Source organism: Oryzias latipes, chromosome 3 (genome assembly GCF_002234675.1).
Source record: "Oryzias latipes chromosome 3, ASM223467v1".
Taxonomy (NCBI): domain Eukaryota; kingdom Metazoa; phylum Chordata; class Actinopteri; order Beloniformes; family Adrianichthyidae; genus Oryzias; species Oryzias latipes.
In genome coordinates, this window is record NC_019861.2 from 7334111 (window position 1) to 7349854 (window position 15744).

General features: G+C 38.7%; 1 long non-coding RNA gene across 1 annotated transcript; it reads right to left on the reverse strand.

The window, feature by feature from the left end:
- Positions 1-11232: 11232 nt before the first annotated feature.
- On the reverse strand, positions 11233-14854 carry LOC111946927. Its single transcript, XR_002872740.1, has 2 exons — positions 14562-14854; positions 11233-12536 (listed from the first exon to the last, which is right to left on the reverse strand). It is a non-coding gene; the product is annotated as an uncharacterized LOC111946927 (long non-coding RNA).
- Positions 14855-15744: the final 890 nt, after the last annotated feature.

Consider the following 15744-nt stretch of genomic DNA (forward strand, 5'->3'; position numbering starts at 1 on the left):
GACTGACAAAATGATTTTTGAGCACAAAAGGTACTCAAAAGGCAAACTTCTCATTTGTAGGTCAAAACAAGTATTTCATTGTCACATTGTAAGTTGAAAAGTCAAAATTGGTAGAATTTGAGCAAAAATTGTTTTTTTCACACTTTTGGCATATTTCACTAACAAATTCATTTTTGAGCACAAAAGGCAATGTTCTCATTTGTAGGTCAAAACCAGTGTTCCATTGTCACATTGTAAGTTGAAAAGTAAAAACAGTCAGAATTTGAGCAAAAATGCTCTTTTTCATTCTTTGGCACTTTTGACTGACAAAATGATTTTTAAGCACAAAAGGCACTCAAAAGGCAAAATTCTCATTTGTAGGTCAAAACAAGTATTTTATTGTCAAATTTTAAGTTGAAAAGTAAAAACAGTCAGAATTTGAGCAACAATGCTTTTTCATTCTTTTGGCACTTTTGACTGACAAAATGTTTTATGAGCACAAAAATGCTTTTTTTAGCCTTTATGTCACTTTTGACTGACAAAATGATTTTTTAACAAAAGGCACTTAACCCCCTGTGCTGTCTTAGATGACCCCACACTTACTTTGACGTGCTATTCCTACCATGACAAAGGTGGATAAAGATGGAAAGATTTCACTTAATCCATGGACACCAGTGAGGTTCACAAATCATTGAAGAAAAAAGGTTCAGAGCACTGTCTTGTGGGTCTAGATGACCCAACTCCCAATGTTAAAGTGCCTAGGATAGCATAAGGGTTGAAAAGGCAGAGTTCTCATTTGAAGGTCAAAACAAGTGTTTACTTGTCACATTGTAGGGTGAAAAACCAAAACAGAATTTGAGCAAAAATGCCCTTTTTTCATTCTTTTGGCACTTCTGACTGACAAAATGATTATGACCACAAAAGGCACTCAAAATGTCAAGCTCGACGCATGGATGCAAAAGCAGGAACACAGAGGTAAGTTGAATCAAATTTTTGCTTGCTTGCTTTGTTTCTTTCTTTCTTTCTTTCTTTCTTTCTTTCTTTCTTTCTTTCTTTCTTTCTTTCTTTCTTTCTTTCTTTCTTTCTTTCTTTCTTTCTTTCTTTCTTTCTTTCTTTCTTCCTTCCTTCCTTCCTTCCTTCCTTCCTTCCTTCCTTCCTTCCTTCCTTCCTTCCTTCCTTCCTTCCTTCCTTCATCCTTCCTTTCTTTCTTTCTTTAATCTCGAAGCAGAGACTCGAAGCACAAAGAATGCAAAACAATCCCGTGACAGACACTGGGTAGAAGGAACTTAAATACACAGCAATGATGAACAACAGGTGTGTGAACAGGTGCAATTCATAAACAGAAGTAAAGGTGGAGGCAACACAAACGGGAGAAACCGGGGGGGTATTCCAGGGGCCTGTTTCAGAAAGGAGGTTCAACCAACTCTGAGGTTAAACTTGAACTCTGAGTTGGTCAATCGAGAGATTAACAACTCTGAGTTTTCTGTTTCAGAGAAGCTGATCCGAGTTAGGTCAATCAACTCTGAGTGGACTGATTCAGAGTTAAGCGTCCCCACCGCGACTATAAGAAGCCATTATCAATGGAGCGCAGATATTACGAGTCACCATGGCAACCGTGAAAACAAAGAGGTCTGCATATTTTTCGCCAGCTGAACTTGACGTGCTGCTGCAGAGTTACAGTGAATATGAGCACATATTCTGGAAGAAAAGCAACACCGCTGCATCTGCAAAACAGAGACAGTTAGCGTGGAAAAACATAGCTGCTCAAGTTAATGCGTAAGTTTGCATTTAAATCATTGTTATAAAATATTGGCTGTAATAACTTTTTAAGTAGCGTAAGGTGTGAAATAAAAAATGGGGATATCTAGGTGTACTTTTGAAGTGTTATTCCTGGTGTAATTGCATGAAATGCTGCATAGTGTACAGAACCAATCTGAGGGAAAATGCATTTGACGTCGGTAATGTTTAGAGGACTTTTTTGTTAACCTTCCCCTCTTGGTCAGTTTAATATTAATACATGCAATTGTGTTTTAAAAGTGAACTTTTGTCTACTGTTGAACCTTTCGCTGCGCGAAGACTTCTCCTTTCTTTTCTCTCGTCTTTCTGACCGACCGTGGTCAGAAGCGCAGGGGAGATTTCCTTCAGGGCCGAAGGGAATTCTCCTTCGGGGTTCACTTCCCGTTCGAAACCCTCAACCTCCAGAGCGGATTAAGAATGACTCCAAAGCAGTTATTCTGGGAATGACACCTTCTCTTTATTTAACTAAGTGCTCCGTTCTCCGAACACACAATATATACCACGCACACACCTCCGCTCCGTGCTCACCCCCCCCATCTGCACCTGCACTCGCCCCTCCCCTTCTCTCTCGTGGCTCGCACCCCGCTCAGCACACACACACTGCAACACTACCCTTGTATTGATCAAGTGGTATAGGTTTATATGGGATTAAGAAAGTAAGCAGTACTAGCAAATTGTGTTTCCAAAAAATAATTTTTACATTAATCTAATTCAATGTCCCTGGTTTCATTTTCATGTAGATGCAATCCTGCAGGAATTAAAAGAACATGGCAGCAGCTAAAAATGAAGTATAAAAACATAATTCAATCAGGTCAAATTTGAGCATGTCATGGATGTAGGCTTTGTTGACAATATTTGACATATGAAACATCTTCATAGCAATACATATCTAATGTTGTTTTCATTGTATATATGTAATTGACTGCAACGAAAAACGGTAACGCTCAAACAAAAACGTATGGGGAAATGACAAAAAAATCGAGTCTAGGTCTCAAAATCCTCGCACGGCGTAAATGTAATTCTCTATGAATTAATGCAGCCTCCTCGTCTATTGGGTCCTCCAAAAAAGGACAAGCCATTCTTGTCACTTAGACCATCTCTGTGTGACGGAAATTTGGACAATGAAGGTTAAAGCAAAAAATACCGCTTCGTCTTTAAAAAGGGGAGGGGACCGGCAGAAACTTTGAGTTTAGAGGATAAAACCTGCTACCGACCAGGTTAGGTTCACAGCGTAAGTAACCATGGACACTGACTCCGAGTATAAGTTACCTCTCTTTCAGAAACGGGTTTGACTTACTCTGCTTTCTCTGGTTTAACAAACCTCCCATTCTGAAATGGAAAACCCAGGGTTTCCCTGATTTCAGGGTTAACGCACTCAGAGTTTACACTTAACCTCCTTTCTGAAACAGGCCCCAGGAAGCATGTTTAAACTAGCCAGACTTTGAGCCTGAACCCTGGCTGAAATCCGCCTGAACTTGCTTACTCGGGGTATGTCGGTTCCAAAAGACCGAATATGAGTTGGCGTAATTTGGCGGCGTGATTTCTGGAGTCACCATGAAAACGCGTGGAGAAAAAAAAAAGAAAGCGCGACACTTGAGACGGAAGTGAAACGGAGTCTGAGATTTTAATGGCGGCGTATAAAGATTATAAGTCCATCAAAAAAGTAACACGGCTGCATCATCAAAGAAAAGAGTTTCTGCTTGGAGAAAAATAATATATATATATTATTTAGTTATAGATAGATAGATAGATAGATAGATAGATAGATAGATAGATAGATAGATAGATAGATAGATAGATAGATAGATAGATAGATAGATAGATAGATAGATAGATAGATAGATAGATAGATAGATAGATGACTTTATTAATCCCACAATGGGGAAATTTCATTTATCTGTGGCAGGAACATGACATTCAAAAATAATCTATATAATATAACATCAATAAAGGACATCACAAATGACATTTATATTAAATAATTAAAAATATTACTGAACTTCTTATGAATATATATATATATATATATATATATATATATATATATATATATATATATATATATATATATATATATATATATATATATATATAACTTCAAACTTAAATAAATTTCTTCTATTAGTATTAAATAATTTAGTTTAATTTCTTACATCTATAAAACTCAATAATTGCTTATACAACTCAAATTTACGTATTTATCTAACTAAATGTCACATTACTCCATTAATCTTTTTTCCATCTTTATTACTTATATTTCTTGAACTGTCATATGTCTAACTTTGAGCCGGCAGATATGCTCATTTTTTTTATCAATAAAAAGAACGGAAAATTTTCTCGGAGTGCAAACACTCAATAAAGAATTTTCCGTCACTGTTATTACTGTTACTAATGGTACGGGTGCTATATAAACTCATCATCCTCTCCTTCACTCTTACTCATGGTGCAGAGACGTAAGCATAGTAGGACAAAATAACTCGGCAAAACACGGTGAAACAAAGTAAAACAGCTACACAACTGAACACATTTTGTCAAAAACCCACACTTAAACCCAAATCCGTCCAGACAGGCAAAGGGAATGATATCCCAGAATCCCTTGCGGTGCCGATCTAACAGCATCATCAAAGTTACACCTACTTAATTGAATTAATTTGAATGAAAGTAAAATAACTGTCTGAAAACTACATGTTATTTTTAAGATGACCTAACAAAAAAATGATTTATCTTAACTGAAGCAAATCATTTAGTTATATCAAAGTAAAAAAGTTTATCTTTCCAACATCCATATGTGGTATTATCACCCTCTCACGGGGGAAAAAGTATTATCTGAGCTTCTTCATCCACTAAATCATCTTTAAATGGACACGCCATGCTGCTTCACCTCTCTGTAAACAAACTAAACTTCAACTAAACCTGCTCCGGACCAGGGGGGTATTCCAGGAAGCATGTTTAAACTAGCCTGACTTTAAGCCTGAACTCTGGCTGAAATCCGCCTGAACTTGCTTACTCTGGGTATGTCGGTTCCAAAAGACCGGGTATGAGTTGGCGTAATTGCGCTCGACTTGGTAACCCTGGGTTAATGCTCGTGCACGGAAGGTACATAAAGACATTCTCAATAGATCAACCTAATTTCTTTCGTCTATAAAACTCAATAATTGTTTATACAACTCAAATTTATGTATTTATCCAACTAAATGTCATATTACTCCAATTCAATTAATATTTTTTCCATCGTAATTAATTATATTTCTTGATCTCTCATATGTCTAAGTATGAGCCGGCAGATATACTCATTTTTATAACAATAAAAAGGACGGAAAAAAATGCACGTTGCGCTCAATGTCGTTAAAGAATTTGTCCGTCTTTGTCATTCCCCCATGGAACAGTAGGGGTGCTATATAAACTCATCATCCTCTCCTTCATTCTTACTCATGGTGCAAAGACATAAGCAAAGTAGGACAAGATAACTCAGCAAAACCTGGCAAAACACAGTAAAACAACTAAACAACTAAAAAAATGTGGTCAAAAAGCCACACTTAAACCAAAATCCGTCCAGACAGGCAAAGGAAATGGTATCCCACAATCCCTTGCGGTGCTGATTTAACAGCAGCACCAAAGTTACACCTACTTAATTGAATTAATTTGAATGAAAGTAAAATAACTGTCTGATAAATACGTGTTATTTTTAAACTGACTTAACAAAAAAAAGATTTTTAATTATCTTAACTGAAGCAAATAATTAAGTTATATCAAAGTGAAAAAGTTGAATTTTCCAACATCCATATGTGGTCTTATCACCCTCTCATGGTGGAAAAAGTATTATCTGAGCTTCTTCATCCACTAAATCATCTTCAAATGGACACGCCATGCTGCTTCACTTCTCTGTAAACAAACTAACCTTCAACTAAACCTGCTCCCGACCAGGTTATGTTCAGAGCATGAGTTGCTATGGCAACTTGACCCACCCTGAAACATACCTCAATTTCTGGAACCGAAAACTGAGGTTATCAACTTCCTTAGCCTCAAACTTACCGTGGGAGCTAGCATAACCTGCTTCCTGGAATACCCCCCAGGTTATGTTCAGAGCATGAGTTGCCATGGTAATTTGACCTACCCTGAAACATACCTCTATTTCTGGAACCGAGAGCTGAGGTTATCAACTTCCTTGGCCTCAAACTTATCGTGGGAGCTAGCATAACGTGCTTTCTGGAATACCCCCCGGAAGTAACCAAAATAAAGGCCCATAGAACCCGGAAACCCCACAAACAATCTAGAATGCGAAACAAACTAACCCGCCCTAGCCCCTGAACCTCACACAAAAGGCAAAGTTCTCATTTGTAGGTCAAAACAAGTGTTTATGAGGTCCTTTGGCGTGTGCAGACAGCTGCTGAGGACCTTTTACGACACTGTGGTGGCCTCAGTGGTCCTTTATGGAATTGTGTGCTGGGCGGGGGGCAGTGCAGGCAGAGACTTGAAGAGGCTTAACAAACTGTTTAGGAGGGCCGGCTCTGTCCTGGGCTGCACACTTGAGTCCATCGAGGAGGTGGCGGACAGGAGGATGTTAGCTAAGCTGACATCCATCATGGATAACCCCTCCCACCCCCTGCACCAAACTGTAGAGGCGCTGACCAGCTCCTTCAGCACAAGACTGTTGCACCCTCAGTGTAAGAAGGAGCGCTACCGCAGGTCATTCCTCCCCACAGCCATCAGACTGTACAACACCGTGTCAAAGTGACACTCCACGGTCCCAGGGTGTTTTTTCTGTTTAGTCATTGATTCATTTACTTTTGTTGTAGTTGTTGTTTTTCAATTTTAAATTGTTTTTTGTTCCTGAACAGTTGTTTGTTTTTGTTTTTGGTGTGAACTCCATTAGTTATTTCTGTATTTTGAAAAAAATTGTAATGTTTTTTTACAGTTTACATGTTTTGCAGACCGCATGTTTTTTACACTTATGCAGCTGTATTTATTTAATATTTATTTCTTTACTTAATAAGAATCTCATTTTTGATAATAATTTTTCATAATAATTTTTGTAATATTTTTAATTATCTAATATAAATGTCATTTGTGATGTCCTTTATTGATGTTATATTATATAGATTATTTCTGAATGTCGTGTTGCTGCCACAGAAATGAAATTTCCCCATTGTGGGATTAATAAAGTCATCTATCTATCTATCTAAAGTGCCTAGGATAGCACAAGGGATGAAAAGGCAGAGTTCTCATTTGAAGGTCAAAACAAGTGTTTACTTGTCACATTGTAAGTTGAAAAGTCAAAACAGTCAGATTCTGAGAAAAAAAGGCTTTTTTCCTCACACTTTTGGAACGTTTGACTGACAAAATGATTTTTGAGCACAAAAGGCACTCAATTGGTAAACTTCCTATTTGTAGGTCAAAACAAGTGTTTCATTGTGACATTGTAAGTTGAAAAGTCAAAAAAACAGAATTGGACCAAATATGCTTTCTTTTTTACACTTTTGGTATCTTTGACTGACAAAATGATTTTTGAACACAAAAATGCTTTTTTTACACTTTTTGCACTTTTGACTAACAAAATAATTTTTGAGCACACAAGGCAGAGTTATCATTTGAAGGTCAAAACAAGTGTTTCATTGTCACATTATATGTTGAAAAGTAAAAAGCATTAGAATTTAATCAAAAATGTTTTTTTACACTTTTGGCACTTTTGACTGACAAAATGATTTTTGAGCACAAAAGGTACTCAAAAGGCAAACTTCTCATTTGTAGGTCAAAACAAGTATTTCATTGTCACATTGTAAGTTGAAAAGTCAGAATCGGTAGAATTTGAGCAAAAATTGTTTTTTTCACACTTTTGGCACATTTCACTAGCAAATTGATTTTTGAGCACAAAAGGCAATGTTCTCATTTGTAGGTCAAAACCAGTGTTCCATTGTCACATTGTAAGTTGAAAAGTAAAAACAGTCAGAATTTGAGCAAAAATGCTCTTCATCACACTTTTGGCACTTTTGACTGACAAAATGATTTTTGAGCACAAAAGGCACTCAAAAGGCAAAATTCTCATTTGTAGGTCAAAACAAGTATTTTATTGTCAAATTTTAAGTTGAAAAGTAAAAACAGTCAGAATTTGAGCAAAAATGCTTTTTCATTCTTTTGGCACTTTTGACTGACAAAATGTTTTACAAGTGTTTACTTGTCACATTGTAAGGTGAAAAACCAAATCAGAATTTGAGCAAAAATGCTCTTTTTCATTCTTTTGGCACTTCTGACTGACAAAATGATTTTTGAGCACAAAAGGCACTAAAAAGACAATGTCTTCATTTGTAGGTCATAACAAAACAATGGGAGTTGTTTTAAGTTGAAAAGTAAAAAAAGTCAGAAATGGATCAAAAATGCGTTTTTTCACACTTTTGGCACATTTCACAGACAACATGATTTTTGAGCACAAAAGGCACTCAAAAGGCAAACTTCTCATTTGCAGGTCAAAACAAGTGTTTCATTGTCACATTGTAAGTTAAAAAGTCAGAATTGGACAAAATATTTTTTTTTCTCACACTTTTGTACGGTGGCCCAGAAGGGTCACAACACAACACATTAACTTTACACACAACACATTAACTTTACACACAACACATTAACTTTACACACAACACATTAACTTTACACACAACACATTAACTTAACACACAACACATTAACTTTACACACAACACATTAACTTTACACACAACACATTAACTCACAACACAACACAATAACTCACAACACAACACATTAACTCACAACACAACACATTAACTCACAACACAACACATTAACTCACAACGGAAGTAAAGCTGCAATGGAAGTGCTTTTATTCTGAAATTTCCACTGGGCTGAGTAGTTAACTGCCTAACAGAAAGTAACGTCACAGTGAGCTGTGGAGGGAGCATGTTTCTTCTACAAGAGAAGCTAGCAGCAGCGTTGCCAGATTGGGCGGTTTTGGGTGTAAATTTGCAGTCAAAAATGCATAATTTGTGCGGTTTTAAGGTCGGTTCAGCGGGTTTTTTCCCACTCATGAATATATAATAGCGGCCTACGTTAGGCCGTGTGGCTTTTGGAGTTCTACTGAAGCTCCGTGAACGGCAGAGCTTAATGGACCGGGCTCTGTCATCTAACCTGTTGTTGGGGGAGTGCAACGCCACGCCTCTTAGAAATTGTGTTCATTAAAGCCTGACAGTGCGATCTTATGAGGGGCCGTGTAAGACATTATTTATTCTGAACCATTCACATTCATACATTCTTGCTCTCACAGTCATATATACTCTCTTTCGCATACATATATTCTCTTACGCATCCATATATATTCTCTCTCTCACATTCATACATTCTTGCTCTCACAGTCATATATACTCTCTTTCGCATACATATATTCTCACTTGCACATCCATATATTCTCTCTCTCGCATGCATATATATTCTCTTACGCATTCATATATTCTCACTTGCACATCCATATATTCTCTCTCTCGCATGCATATATATTACTTTACACATACATACATTCTCACTCTCATTGTCACTCTTAAAAAAGAATGTATGTATGTGAAATACAAGTATATATGTACGTGTGAGGAAGAGTTTATATATGTGTGTGAGAGAGGAGTATGCATGAAACGGAAGTGACTTTGCATGAAAAGGAAGGCACTTTGAATGAAAAGGAAGGCACTTTGAATGAAACGGAAGGCAGATGATTTCTCGTGCTCTGATTGCACGAGAGGCCGCCACCTCCCATTTTGAACCCACTCTAAACCCTATCACTTGTACTGACTCATAACTATTAAGGTTACACAACTTAAATGTCATTTTGTAGTTGATTCAACTATAAAGTATTAAGCTCTATCAAGATTTTTTCAAATTTAACTTAACAGTGCTAAATATTTTAAAGCTTATTTGTATCTAGCACTCAAAAATTTTAAGATCCCTGAAGTAGCGTCATAACATCATCACGTACTGGTGGGAGGGTCTTTCGTTTTCTCTACGTTAGCTCAGGTGGCCATGTTGGATTTGCCGAATGCGAGTATGCGACGTTTGAAATTGAAAGTCGAGCATTTTATTTTTCTGCAAAGCGTTGCGATTTCGTCCCGCTTCAAGACGCCCCAACCTCGGGTTTTTTTTTCCATCCGCCTCATCGCTGATGGTGCCATCTTGTCTTCAGCCCTGATTTAATTTGGTAAGTATCGTTCATGGTTTATTTTGAATGAATGCTTTAAAAATGCTCTTATACTACCGTAAATGTGGTTTACTGTTGTTTAAACATATGTGTGTTATGATTGTTTTAGAGATTAATGTGGAAATGTATACATGATTAGTTTGTCATAGCAGACGTATGGCGAGCCAAACCCAAAATGCATTTCTGCCCGTAAGTTACGACAGTGATGAGTTTTTTGTTTTTTTTCAGAGGTAGAAATGATCTGTTATGCTGCAATCACACTAAACGTGATCCGCGTGTGAAATTCGCGTTGGAGGCCTCTGTCTGTGGCTAAAGTTTGCTGCTGGACATTTGTCCAAAAATGTCACTCAAAGCCTCTAACGGTTGTGTAGGAGGAGCTACCGCCAACAGTTTTAAGCCTGGTTGCTACATGGAAGCATTGGGTTTTAAATGCAGTTTTAAGCTTTTATAAATCACTGATCTCCATTATAAAAAAGGTTTTTGTAAAAATAAATTAATCAACGTTCTCGTGTTGTGTTCAGGTACCGAACTACAGAGTGTTCAGTGTTTCACCTCCAGGTAGACGCCAAGGCCAGCCAGGTAACTTGTCTCAGTTATTTGTCTAGCGCTATTTAAAAAAAAAACAAAAAATGCAATAGGTTGTGTAGTGCAATAAATGTTTTTTGATCAGAATATAATTGAAACATTTTTTAACATTGAAAAATCTCTTTTGGACTTTTTCAGTTACTGAACTTCAGAAAGTTCACCAGAAAGTCACCATTTCACCAGAAAAGAGGTGTCAGTGGGTGAGTTTTATACTTATTTAATACATTCATCCTGAACTATTACCATTATTAGATTTTGTGAAGAAACTGGATTTTCTAGAAAGGACTGTATTTGTATTAGTTCGTAACCCCGTCAGTTTCTTGCACACAGAAATAATGAATAACGACTCAGAGACAGTTACTTATCTTTTGTAGATTTACTCCGCACAAAGACCACAGATTTGTACGCAGGGTTACAGACAGATGAACAAAGTGTATTCAAAGTCTGAACAAAGGGGTTCAGCAAAAGGCCTGGCATATATACCTTGCATTTGCATATTCAGAACCTCATTCGATGGATCATGGTGTGAAAAACACACCCACAGACTGTTGCAGGCTAGATGCTCGAAGGTCAGAGCACCTAAAGTGTCAGATCTCTTGCAGACATTTGCCAGAACGCATACACCAGAACACACAAAGATGAAAAAGGGAGGATGTTAAAGGAATGTTGCGAGACAATAGTCTTGGTTGTGCTCTGTCTGGAGTGTAATATAATTTTGAGATGATAATACATAGTAAATCGAGGTTAAGCCATTAATGTAATAAAAGGTAAAAGTTAGTTTAATAAAATGCAAAAGGGAGTGTCTAACTATTCTGTTTCTAATCATTCCTAACATACCCCGCTGTTTATCATATCAAAATTATCAAAATTGTGCACAGAAAGTCAGCAGAACTCTTCTCATCATCAACCATATACCACTTCATGAAGAATTTCAGTATAGGCATCATATCGGCTCTGCATCGAAAACAAAGGTGTAGATACAGGTAAATACACAAGAACATTAAAATCAACGTGAATAAATGAGTATATCAGAGGTGGTAGGTGATACATGAGTGTTGATGCGAAAACCTCCAGGGCTAAACTTATACCATCTGTGTGAAACATTCAGTGAGCAGTCAGGGAGGGCAAAACTCATCAACGGCTCTGTGCCCCTCAGCAGCCATCACTAAGGATACGCATGCATCACCAGTCCAAACCTCGGCACAAAATCATTAATTAAAGTTACATAGAACAAGAAACAAATTAAGAAATAAAGAAAATAAACAAATTCAAATCAAACAAAAGAAAAAGAATAAAATAAATCTGTAAAGACCAGTTTCAACCACGAGCGGATGCGAATTAGGTTAATTGTAGGCATAATGCTGATAGAGTTGGCCTGACAGCGATCATTCATTTGATACATGTAATCAAACAGGTGACGAAAAGAAAAAAAGAAAAACAACACACAGAGGACCGGAGTGACTAGTTTTATCAGTACACTCCACCAGAAGTAAAACAATAAAGTGGGGACCCAGACCAGTAGGCGTCAGTCATCTGAGAAGAAATTTGTGATTTAAGGGCCTTGACCTCACTGATGATGTGAGTGAGATCTCCAGAGGAAGAGGGAATAAAAGTTGAAGATGAAACCACGAGCAACAGCTGGACCCATGTTAGCTGGTTCGAAGCTCACTGTAGCTGGAAGAGAGGAGCGCTAGAGGAAACACACCAGGGAGTTCCCCTCACCAGGAGTAGTGTCACACTGCGGCGGCTCCGTAGTTGGACTTCAACCAGGGGTGTGTCTCAAAATGTCAGTCTCATAGGCTCTCAGCAATTTACAGTGGCTTACGTGAATCCAGGAGGGTCAGTCAGCAATGTGTACTGCAGTTGGCATGAGGAGGAGAACCTTGAAGGGTCCTGTCCACTACCGTTGTGACCAATCAGTCCGTTGAATGGCCTTCGAGTAAAGCAGGTCACCAACAGGGGCCTTCTGGTCGGGATGCAGAGTCTGTGGGGAGGAGAGCTGGAGGCAGACTCAATGTTTTCCTTTGTTCTCACAGCTTTCTTCAAACAATCATGTAAATCATCAATGGTGTCAGTAGAGCCAGGCATGAGAGTAGAAAAAAAATCAGGAAAAAAATAAAATAAATAAAAATTAAAAAAAAAAAAAATAATTGTGAAAAAACACATTGAAAGTGAAACAGACAAGAACTGCGTCTCATTTTAACAGCACGCACCATGAGCAGGCTGATAACAGTTTGACTAATGGGAAAGCTTGGACAGAAGAGAGTGGAGCATACTGCATGTGATTCTGGAGAATTCGCACAAGAGAATCACAGGTCACGTTGTTTCAACTATCAGCCGCGCAAGCAGCTGCAGCTTACAGCGAGTGAGTGAAGGTGGGGGGCTGATCAGATAAGGTGGTGAGGTCCAGGGAGAGAAATAATTTTGCTAGAAACAGAAACTAAATGTCCCAAAAAATTTTAACCTGAGTTTGGGCCAGCTGGAGTTTGGTTTTACCGCACTTATTGCCCTGAGAGTTGAAACTTAGAAAAATTAGCAGACATGTCCATTAAAAAAAAAAATGCAAGGCGAGTTAGTGAACCAGAGATCCTCAGGAATGCTTTTAAGGGGTCAATCCTGATTTACAAGCAGAAATGCAGGGACCTGATCAGTGGGGTCAGAAGGCTGCAATCAAACGTTTTATGAGCAGGGGAGAGTGAACTAAAAAAAGGGAAGGCGACATCCGCCATCTGAGTCTGATCATGTTTATGCAAGAGGGAGGTGTGTCCTGCACAAACTCATCCACGTCTGCTTTGTAAGAAATGATACTTTCTATAGCTTTTTCTGAACATCTACCCTAGTCCATGTCCTAAACACTAAAATACACACTAAAATACACAGTAAAACACATCCTATCATTATTCGGAGAGCAGAGAAAGCTGTTATATCTGCTTACAACGGAGAAATCACCCCTCCTTTCTGCGAGTTCTCATCAGCCTGTCTGAGGCTCGGGCACGCGCACTCTGATCTGTGAAGGTGCTCCCCCTCCTTCTACTCTGTCCTGCACTTTGATATGCTTAACGTTCTATGAAATCCATAATCTTTAACCCATTTATCCAAATACTTGATTAATGTCTGATCCTGACTTTCCACATACTTCCAAACTTTATGAAAAGCTTTCTGGACCTGATCAATGTGCCGTCTTTCTTTTTAGTGAGACTTTGTGAATGAGCCCCACCCATCTTTTTGAGGTTTTTGATCGACGATCAGCCACAACGTTCTCAGGAATTCATAGACCACACCATGCTTCTACAAGAGCTAAATCCCTTGCGGATGTGGCTGTCCTGAGAACCAGCTTCTCAATTTCAATCACAAACCAGAGCTCCCACCCAAGTAACCCGTTTTATGGATTCTCCAGCACTGAATCTAATCAGCAGAAAAAGCTTGGAGAATCAGAAAAGAAACCTAATTATTTGTCAACTGAGTCACTATTTTGTTTTAGAACGAGGCATTAATCAAAGTGAGCACACACCACAGGAGCTGTCGAAGAGAGCACACTCAGACACAGACAGAGAGGCATGAGAAGCATCACACACACATAGTTTCCCCGGAGCTCCGCTTATTCCATGTGCGGCCCACACAGGACCTTCAGCACAAAATTTTGGACACACAGTCCTGTCGTTGGACACACAGTCCTTTCGTTGTCCTTATAGGACAGTTAGCGCTAAATTTTGGACACACAGTCCTTCCGTTGGACACACAGTCCTTCATTCGTCTACACAAGACGTTTAGCCTACAAAAGGCTCTATTAGTCGGTACACGCGGCGGTACCTACACTTCAGACTCGGGCACGCGCAGCACCCTGACTGCAAGCGCCGCTCTGTTCAGCGTGCCCGCGCAGCAGTCAGGCTGCAGCCGTGTCTCTATTCTTCCCCCAAAGTTGATGCACGCACACACAAAGACACAGACACATTCAAAGTAAGGCCCTAACAAGTAAAAAGAGGACAGACTTTCTGTGTGGCGTACTCACTTCAAGAAATGAACCTCGTTATTTGATGAGGGTCCGACGTGGCCGAGGGCAAAACTGGATCCGGGGCGAGGGCCGCTGATCCTGAAGGCGGATGTGTCAATGCTGAGGCTGTGATCTCAGACCGCATGCGGTTTTCAGGCAACCCCCCCCAGGGGTTCCAGCGATGTCCAGGGCGTCAGTCGGCCGGCTCAGAAGGACCAAATGTGAAGAAACTGGATTTTCTAGAAAGGACTGTATTTGTATTATTTCGTAACCCCGTCAGTTTCTTGCACACAGAAATAATGAATAACGACTCAGAGACAGTTACTTATCTTTTGTAGATTTACTCCGCACAAAGACCACAGATTTGTACGCAGGGTTACAGACAGATGAACAAAGTGTATTCAAAGTCTGAACAAAGGGGTTCAGCAAAAGGCCTGGCATATATACCTTGCATTTGCATATTCAGAACCTCATTCGATGGATCATGGTGTGAAAAACACACCCACAGACTGTTGCAGGCTAGATGCTCGAAGGTCAGAGCACCTAAAGTGTCAGATCTCTTGCAGACATTTGCCAGAACGCATACACCAGAACACACAAAGATGAAAAAGGGAGGATGTTAAAGGAATGTTGCGAGACAATAGTCTTGGTTGTGCTCTGTCTGGAGTGTAATATAATTTTGAGATGATAATACATAGTAAATCGAGGTTAAGCCATTAATGTAATAAAAGGTAAAAGTTAGTTTAATAAAATGCAAAAGGGAGTGTCTAACTATTCTGTTTCTAATCATTCCTAACAGATTTATACGGCAGCATGGAAACATTTATGCACATTTTAACTAGCCAAAGGTCTAAATAGAGCTGAAATTATTTACAATTTAACTAAACATATTTAGATTGCAGGCTGAAGGTGGCACAATGGAATGGAGGTGCAAGTTGTGTTCTGTTACTTTGGCACTATGCAGTACTACATATAATACTGCAGTACTACATAGCCAATATTCCAAAGTGTTTCCACTGCCATGTATGTGGAGACACTTTGGAATATTGTCATGTCTTTATGCCAGTATATTACAATAATAAAATGATGTTGCATTAGCACCATTCCATCATTTGAAACCATGAAAACTCATCTGTCAAGATCTGAAATGGATTTATGTAGAGTAAATGCAGTCAGAGGAAATTGTGCAGTTTTTACATGT